A 10,296-nucleotide genomic window follows, 5' to 3' on the forward strand; every position below is an offset into this window, starting at 1 on the left:
TTTTTTGGACTACAAGTCACTCACGACACCTCTTTCCAGTTATTAGCTTTAACACAGGGGTCCCTCTCGGTCAGGGTCTATCTGACAAGAAACCTTTCTCCCCCAAACTGGTATTCCAAGGGACACTAAATAGCGGTGCCCCCACATGGGAGGTAGAGGTCACGTGGACTCTGGGGCAGAAGGAAACTTTATGTCCTTGGCGTTCGCCCAAAAGCACGCAATCCCACTGGTGCTACTGCCTCACCCAGTGACCGTCAGGGTGGTCAAAGGTTCGGCCTTACCATCCCAGATTACCCACCAGACAGCACCCCTTTGTCTCTCAATCCCATCATCTCACCATGAGACGTTGTCCCTGTTCATTATGCCAGAGGACATCGACCAGGTGCTTCTCGGAGTTCCGTGGCTCCGTTGCCATTCCCCTCATATAGAGTGGTCCTCGAGGAGTATACTGGGTTGGAGCAAGGACTGTGAGGAAAGGTGCATGAGGGGCAGCATTCAAGTAGCCTCCACGGAAGTGCCCGCGGATCTCTCCGCGCTTCCCAGACACTACCAGCAGTATGTGGACGTCTTGTCCAAAAAATCAGCAGAGACGCTTTCGCCGCACCGCCCTTACCACTGTCTGATAGACCTTTTGCCAGGTGCGGAACCTCCTAGAGGCTTCGTGTATCCTCTATCTCTCCCGGAGATGGAGGCCATGTCACAATATATCCGGGAGAACCTGGCGAGAGGGTTTATCAGAAAGTCGGTGTCGCCATCTGGGGCAGGGTTCTTCTTCGTACAGAAGAGTGGAGAGCTGCGTCTCTGCATTGACTACAGAGGTCTCAATGCTATTACTGTAAAAAACAAATACCCTCTTCCTTTGATCTCTGAGTTGTTTGACGGTTGCGAGGGGCCCGGATCTTCACAAAGTTGGATCTATGGGGGGCTTACAACCTGATCCACATACGCGAAGGAGACAAGTGGAATACAGCCTTTAATACCAGGGATGGCCACTATGAGTACCTGGTCATGCCCTTCAGCCTCTGTAATTCACCTGCTGTTTTCCAAGACTTCATAAACAACATCTTTCGCAACATGCTCTCCACCTCAGTGGTGGTCTATCTGGATGACATCCTCATCTTTTCTCCAGATTTGGCCTCTCACCGGAGAGACATATGCAAGGTCTTCGACCGTTTGCGGGCGAACTCTCTCTTCGCCAAGTTAAAGTGCCAATTTGAGGAGGAGTCCTGGCCATTCCTGGGCTTCATCATCTCGGCCCAGGTGTTGGCTATGGATCCTGCCAAGCTGCAGGCGGTAATGGACTGGCAGGAGCTCTATTCTCTTAAAGCGGTGCAGCGCTTTTTGGGTTTCGTTAATTACTACCGTCAGTTCATTCCCCACTTCTCCACACTGGTAGCTCCTTTGGTCGTCCTCACCAAAAATGGAGCTAATTCCAAGGTTTGGTCAGAACAGGTCTCCATGGCCTTCTCGTCTCTGAAAACCTATTTTGCTGGCGCTCCTATACTACACCGTCCCGATGTGGATAAACCTTTTGTCCTAGAAGTGGATGCCTCATTCATCGGTGCAGGAGCAGTCCTTTTCCAGAAGGATGCTCAAGGTTGGAAGCATCCCTGCTTATTCTTCTCAAAGACCTTCTCACCGGCGGAGAAAAACTACTCCATCGGGACAGGGAGTTGCTGGCAATGAAGTTGGCCTTATCTGAGTGGAGACATCTCCTGAAAGGAGCCCGGTTCCCCTTTCAGGTGTACACTGACCATAAAAACCTGGTCTATTTACAAATGGCCCAGCGCTTGAACTCTCGTCAAGCTAGGTGGTCGCTCTTCTTCTCCCGCTTCCCCTTCACCTTGCACTATCTGTCCGGCGACAAGAACTTCCGTGCTGATGTTCTCTCTTGCTCGGTAGTCTCGGCGGAGGAGGAGGCTGAGCCTTGGCTTATCGTCCCCACTGAGAGTCTGAGGACCGTGGCCCTGGTTGCTCTCGAGTCAGTGCCGCCAGACAAGACCTTTGTCCCTCCTTGCCTGTGGCCGGAGGGTCTCACTTGGGCACACGCGTCCAGGGTGGGTGGTCACTTTGGCAATAAGCGAACCACTGAACTCCTGGCAAGATCTTATTGGTGGCAGGCACATGGCTTGGGACACAAAAGGTTACATTCAGGCATGCGTCTCTTGTGCTCGGAACAGGTCCTCTAGGCTAAGGCTGGCTGGGTTACTGTATCCCTTGCCGGTGGCAGACAGACCCTGGGAGATGGTTGGCATGGATTTTGTGGTCGGCCAGCCCAAGTCCGGTGGCAGCATGGTCATCTGGGTGGTCACCGATCATTTTTCTAAAATGGTGCATCTGGTGCCACTCGCGCGACTGCCTTCCGCTTGAGGTCTCGCCGCACTGTTCATAAAGCACGTATTTCGTTTGCACTTTATGCCGGTCAAAAAGATTAGTGACTGAGGTCCCCAATTTGCGTCTCGGTTTTGCAGGGAGCTCTGCAGTCTACTCAGTATCGAGCTAAATTTGTCCTCCGCCTAACATCCCTGGTTGAGAGAGCCAATCAAACTCTGGTCACGTATCTGTGACATTTTGTCTCTGCCAGGCAGGATGACTGGGCATCCTTACTACCGTGGGCCAAATTTGCCCTGAATAATGCAGTGGCTGATTCCACTGGTCTGACGCCGTTCCTTCTTAATTACGGCCAGCATCTGCGCGTCCCCATCCCGATGCCAGTGTCTTCCACTGATTCCAGGGTGGCAGACTTGGCAGTGGAGGCCCGCGACATTTGGGATCGCACCAAGGATGCCATTCGAGCCTCTAAGGAGAGAATGAGGGCGTCCGCCGACACACATCAGTGCCTCGCTCCAACTTTTGCCCCTGGCGACTTGGTGTGGCTCTCTGCCCGAAATATCAGGCTGCGGGCCGAGTCTACCAAGTTCGCACTGTGATACATTGGTCCCTTCAAAATCCTCAAGCGGATCAGCTCGGTGGTCTACCGTGTTTTCTCTTCCACCACACTTAGCCATCTCTGACGTCTTCCACATGTCCCTTCTCAAACCTGTTCACACATCCCAGTTTTCCGAGTCATCTTCCGGGACATCAGACTTGTCTTCGGATGAGTTTGAGGTCAACTCCATTGTGTGACACAAGGTGGTGCGTGGTAAAAAGTTTTATTTGGTGGATTGGAAGGGTCATGGTCCAGAGGTCCGGACCTAGGAACCAGGGGGCCCTAGGAGGGGGGTAATGTTAGGAGTCGGGTTCCTGCAACTGCACAGCAGGGATCCAGAGCCTTGTATTCAGCGGTCTCCCATTCTCCATCGACAGCAGAGGAGTCTGCTCAGCAGTCCCATCATTCCCGACGCTCTGCTCAGACCAGCTCTGTGGGTCTGGCTGTTGCTGCCACCTCTGGACCAGCAATAGCAATGCAGGCTGCTCAGCAGCAAGCCACTCCAGAGGTTAAGTCCTTCCGTCACTCCACTGAGCATGCTCACGAGACGATCTCCCATTGGAGATCGGGAGTCACATGCACAGGTCCTTCTCCAGATCTGATTGGTCCATCTCAGGGATCTGGAAGCTTCCGGAATGTCCTGGCTATAAAAGGTTCGCATGGCCGCTCTGACATGCGCTAGTATAGACTCTAGTTGCTACCTGTGTGAATGATGACAGATGCATGGACTTGTAAATGACTCATTAAGATTCCCCTCCCTCTGATATTACGTGTGTGGATAGGGAACTAGTGATAGAGTCAGCGCCAGTCAGTGGCAAGCTACAGGCCACAGTGCATATCATCCACGGTACTAGCATCTGACAGTGTGCCTGCTACCGGGCAGTGTCGTCCTGTGGCAGTGTCTGTTGCCGCGCTGCAGTCATCAGTACTTATTTGTGTCCGCGGTTGCGACGCCGCACGCCCAGTAGGTCTAGAAGGATGCTGACCCTGTGTCTTGGGTCCGAGTCCTGTGACCATATACCGTGCGTGCATTCCGCTGAGACCAGTGAGTTCAACAAGCTCAGCATTTGTGTTTAACGCCTCGGCATCTTTGTGAATTAACAGAGTCCACCCACAGCACACTGGGTGACGTTCAACCCGCCATATCTAGCGTCTGCCATGACATAGCAGCAGTGTAACACCTCTGCACGGTGGACCCCGGGCGGCGAACGCACTTTCTATTATTTATTATTTAGTGCGTTCCACCGTCCCTAACACTTTATATTAAGCAATGTCTTTATTATTGGTTACCTGTTTACTATGCCTTTAGAAAGGGCAGACTTTACCTCTATCGTGAGTTTGTCTGGTTAGATTCAATTCCCGTTGGGCTTTTTTAAGTGTTTTTAATTGTATTTTTGGCACTGTGTTTCAATAAAAAAAATATAGAGGAGATCCCCTGTTTGTGGCACATTTTATTTCTTGTTTTGAGTTGCTTAGTTTGTCAACCAGAGGAAGCACCCAAACGTGGAGGCTTCACCACCTGGTCACTGGTTACTGCAGTCTATGACTGGCGCCCAAATCATTAACCCAGTAAGCCTTAAAGACATGTACTGTTTTTGTTCAAAATTGATGCTCAACTTATGGATAGTGCAGTGTTTTTTTTCTAAATTTTACACCTTCTCTTGTACAGAAGAGCACAGAGCAGGCCCTTTTTTTTGCAAGAAATTATAGTGGCAGGATATCTTTCAGCAAGGCTTAGTACACGCATTCATAAGAGCCCACACATAGCCCCCTATATACCGGAATAGCCCCCACATAGCCTCCTATATACACTATATACAGTTTGGACCCTCACATAGCCTCCTATGTACAGTATGAGAAAAAGAGTAACAATGTTTTGAACTTTTCAGACTCCGTATCCCATCACTTACTACAGCTTTGATCGTGAGACTGCCATCATTTTATAGACGCTCTCAAATTCTTATTTACAGATGTCACTGTATGTTTTATTGCTGATATCACTTCTGTTTTTACCACACATTTTTTTACTGGACTAGATTTAATAATTGTCATGGTTTTCAACAATAATTTCACAAAAAAAAACCTGAAAAAGAAATACATGGCACACTTAGAAAACAGCAACAGCAACAAATAAAATTTATCCCTGAGCGACCGAGCCAATTTTGACCTTAATGACTGGGCCATTGCCAGTTTATGAGGTAACTCTGGAATGCTTCTTTGGATCCTGGTGAGTCAGAGAATTTTTTTTTTTTGTGACATATTGTACTTAATGATAGTGGTAACATTTATTCGATATGACTTGTGTTTATTTGTGAAATTTGGCAATAAATTTGAAAATGTAGGAATTTCCAAACTTGTATTTTTTATGCCCTTGAGTCACAAAATAGTTAAGAAATAACATTTTCCACATATCTACTTTACATCAGCACAAATTTTGAAACATAATTTTAGTTTTTCAGGAGATTAGAAGGGTTAAAAGATGGATGACCACAACTTTTTTTTCTAACAATTTACAAAACCATTTTTTTAGGGACCACCTCACATTTGAAGTGAGTTTGGGGGGTCTATATGACAGAAAATACCCAAAAGTGACACCATTCTAAAAACTCTACCCCTAAAAGTCCCCAAACCACATTCAATACATTTATTAACTCTTCAGGTGCTACCCAGGAATTAATGCATAGTGGAATGAAAAAATAAATAAATATAATTTACCTCTAAATTCTTGCTTCAGCTCCAAATTGACCCCATTTTGGAAACTACGCCCCTCAAGGATTTTATCCAGGGATATAGTGAGCATTTTGAACAAACAGGTGCGACAAAGAATTTTATAGCATTAGGTCATCATATTGAAAAAGTTCATTATTTTCACAAAAATCTTGCTTTAACCCCAAATTTTTCACTTTTGCATGAGGTAACACCAAAATGTGGACCCCACAGTTTACTACCCACTTTCTTACGAGTGCAGTGATACCCCACCTGTCATTGGTGACATCTGATTTTATTCCAGGGGCTACTAAAAAAGGGGCTGTTTGAAGGGAAAATGAACTGTCGGGATGCCACAACAACGGTGGGACTGCGGTACTTTGTCCTGCCTCTGAAGCTTCAACAGTGATGACTGACTCTGCTACCATCAGACTGCAGGATCCCATTGAGGAAGAGTTGGCGTCAATCGCTGAAAACTGCTCTACTTCAGAGGAAGATTCTCTTTCACTGCCGGAGCTGTCGAAGCAAAGCTGGGTGTACGCCTTCTCCTCGCTGAATGTTCTGCAGGCCATTAGTGTTTTCTATATGCCTGCCTACAAAAAAAGCCTAAGCCTAAACTTAATCTAACACTACTAGATCTAAACCTAACCCTACTTGACCTAAGCCTAATCAAGCACTGGTATTGTTATATATATATATATATATATATTACTTTTGCAAATGCTGTAAGCTTCTCCCTAATAAGCCTAATTCTAACTCTTACAAGCTTAACCCTAATGCTGGCTGCATAGAATGATACTATTATTTAAAAAAAATGTAATCCGACAAAGGGGTTAACATGGAAGGTGGGGTGATGATCAATTATGTTTAGGAGATTTACAGAAACAGAGCTAGAAATTAGATTTTTGTAACATTCTCTTCACTGAAAGGACAGCCCTTTGGGTGTAGTTTATCTCTTTTCTCTGCGAGAAAAACTATAAGAAGAGAAGACAAAAGCCATCAGCCAATGACAAAAATCTCAGCGGTTGCTGAGTGCAGAGAGGCAGATCCCAGCGGGCGCACTGTGCATGCGTTCACCATTTTTTTTTAGCAGAAGAAGGGAGGAGGCTGGAGGATTACGGATCCGGTACCAAAGGTACGGTGGAGAGCTTGGGCACCCCATTTCTCTCTTCTCTGATATGTTAGATCTTATCAGCCTGTAAGAACTTTGCACCTTACTTTATATTTTATTAATTTGGACTGTCACCTTAATCATGTTGAGAAATTCTGACATTTTTCACTAAGTATTACAATCCTTATTTTCATTTGGATCTCGTACTATCATATCCCCCTGATTATTTTGCCAGTCTTGTCCTTAATTTATGTAAAGTGAATTACACATTATTCAAATTTGCCAGGTTCAGCAGCTTCCTAAAACTTCAACAAGACAATTTGCATTTATTTATTATTATATATAGCACCATCATATTCCACAGCACTTTATAGACATTATCATTGCTGTCCCCATCGGGGCTCACAGTGTAAATTGCCTATCAGTATGTTTTTGCAGTGTGGGAAGAAACCGGAGAAGCTGGAGGAAACCCACTCAAAACAGTGCTAACTAGAGTTGAGCGAAACGGGTCGAAAAATTTCAAAAGTCGCCGACTTTTGGCAAAGTCGGGTTTCATGAAACGAAACCCGACCCTAGGATGAGGTCGGCCACGAGGTCGGCGACTTACGCGCCAAAGTCGCGTTTCAAAAGTTTGTTTTGCGCTCTTTTTCAGCCAATCAGGATCCACGGACACTGCGGGCAACGTGATGACATAGGCAGGGGTCACCACCATCTTTCAGAAGGGCATGCAAGTGATTGGCTTGCTTTGGTGGGCATCACAGGGGGTATAAAAGGGCGTGCACGCCGACCGCCATCTTACTTCTGCCGATCTCAGTATAGGGAGAGGTTGCTGCTGATTCTGTAGGGAGAGCGTTAGGCAGGGAAGAAGACAAAAAAACTGCTTCTGCTGCTAGCGATTTGGCCTGCACAACACACAAGTCACTGTGTGTGCACTGCAAGGGGAGGCTATATTGTGGTGTATCAGTGGTGTTGGTTGTTGGGCTGCCTTCTAAGGCTTCCTGACATTCCTGCATTGCTGTTTACCCACTGCTCCGCAAACTGCTTTTTTAAAAGCAATCCCAATTTTTTTTTTTTGTCCTGCTGAGAAGAAAAAAAAACTGCTTCTGCTGCTAGCAATTTGGCCTGCACAACACACCAGTCACTGTGTGTGCAGTGCAAGGGGAGGCTATATTGTGGTGTATCAGTGGTGTTGGTTGTTGGGCTGCCTTTTAAGGCTTCCTGACAGGCTGGCATTGCTGTTTACCCACTGCTCCGCAAACTGCTTTTTTAAAAGCAATCCAATCTCCCTTATCCTCTAGTCACTTTTGTCACAGCTGTGCCATCGAGCCTGTCACATAGCGCTCAGATATTCATTGGGCCTCACACAATCCAAAAGTGTCCAGTGTCCAAAAGTGTGTGCAGAGATTCAAAATCTCCCTTATCCTCTAGTCACTTTGGTCACAGCTGTGCCATCGAGCCTGTCACATAGCGCTCAGATATTCATTGGGCCTCACACAATCCAAAAGTGTCCAGTGTCCAAAAGTGTGTGCAGAGATTCAAAATCTCCATTATCCTCTAGTCACTTTGGTCATAGCTGTGCCATCGAGCCTGTCACATAGCGCTCAGATATCAGTGGGCCTCACACAATCCAAAAGTGTCCAGTGTCCAAAAGTGTGTGCAGAGATTCAAAATCTCCCTTATCCTCTAGTCACTTTGGTCACAGCTGTGCCATCGAGCCTGTCACATAGCGCTCAGATATTCATTGGGCCTCACACAATCCAAAAGTGTCCAGTGTCCAAAAGTGTGTGCAGAGATTCAAAATCTCCCTTATCCTCTAGTCACTTTGGTCACAGCTGTGCCATCGAGCCTGTCACATAGCGCTCAGATATTCATTGGGCCTCACACAATCCAAAAGTGTCCAGTGTCTAAAAGTGTGTGCAGAGATTCAAAATCTCCCTTATCCTCTAATCACTTTGGTCACAGCTATGCCATCGAGCCTGTGACATAGCGCTCAGATATCAGTGGGCCTCACACAATCCAAAAGTGTCCAGTGTCCAAAAGTGTGTGCAGAGATTCAAAATCTCCCTTATCCTCTAGTCACTTTGGTCACAGCTGTGCCATCGAGCCTGTGACATAGCGCTCAGATATTCATTGGACCTCACACAATCCAAAAGTGTCCAGTGTCTAAAAGTGTGTGCAGAGATTCAAAATCTCCCTTATCCTCTAGTCACTTTGGTCACAGCTGTGCCATCGAGCCTGTGACATAGCGCTCAGATATTCATTGGACCTCACACAATCCAAAAGTGTCCAGTGTCTAAAAGTGTGTGCAGAGATTCAAAATCTCCCTTATCCTCTAGTCACTTTGGTCACAGCTGTGCCATCGAGCCTGTGACATAGCGCTCAGATATCAGTGGGCCTCACACAATCCAAAAGTGTCCAGTGTCCAAAAGTGTGTGCAGAGATTCAAAATCTCCATTATCCTCTAGTCACTTTGGTCACAGCTGTGCCATCGAGCCTGTCACATAGCGCTCAGATATTCATTGGGCCTCACACAATCCAAAAGTGTCCAGTGTCCAAAAGTGTGTGCAGAGATTCAAAATCTCCCTTATCCTCTAGTCACTTTGGTCACAGCTGTGCCATCGAGCCTGTGACATAGCGCTCAGACATCAGTGGGCCTCACACAATCCAAAAGTGTCCAGTGTCCACAAGTGTCTGCAGAAATTCAAAATCTCCCCTGTCCTATAGACACCTTGTACCTTGTTTTACATTACTATATAGTTTGTTGGATTTTGTCTACATTTCTACCAAAAATGAGGAAGGCTGGTGGAAGAGGCCGTGGAATTGGGCGGGGGTTGGCAGCTGGTAATGATGGTGTTGGTGGTGGATCTGATGGTAGTGGCAAGAGCAAAATAGGACCGAATGCAGGAGGTGTTGAGCCTGCGTCATCGTCTGGCTACATAAGGCCTCGAACGCTTAGTTTTCTAGGAGTTGGCAAACCGCTTTTAAAGCCAGAGCATCAGGAAAAAGTTTTGTCTTACATTGCTGACTCAGCCTCCAGCTCTATCGCCTCCTCTTCTTCAGTTGTAAAAAGTAAAAGCACTGAGTCGTCATTGGAGGCTCATGTTCATGAACCACACCTTTCCTTGTGTCCTTCACCCCAACCAAGATTGAAGGATGACGCAGGCCATACTACTGATTACTCCATGGAGCTGTTTTCACATACCATGCCTGGATTATCAAGTGAAATGGTGAATTACCCAGGCCAAGATGAATCTGACATGGAGTGCACTGATGCACAGCCGCTGATGGATGATTCTGCTGGTACATTCACTCAGAGCACTACATTGTCCTCGCAGTGTACAGAGCCAGATTCTGACCCTGATGAGACTCAGGTGCCCCTTCCCGCACACTATACCACCATACACGGTGACACAGAGGAAGGTGCACATGACATAGAAGAGGAGGTGATGGATGACCCAGTTGTTGACCCAGATTGGCATCCATTGGGGGAAGAGGGTGCTGCTTCCAATAGCTCAGATGAGGAGCATCCACAGCAGACATCGACATCGCA

The sequence above is a fragment of the Dendrobates tinctorius genome, unplaced genomic scaffold, assembly GCF_039654945.1.
Source record: "Dendrobates tinctorius isolate UK_male_01 unplaced genomic scaffold, ASM3965494v1 ptg000064l, whole genome shotgun sequence".
Taxonomy (NCBI): Eukaryota; Metazoa; Chordata; class Amphibia; order Anura; family Dendrobatidae; genus Dendrobates; species Dendrobates tinctorius.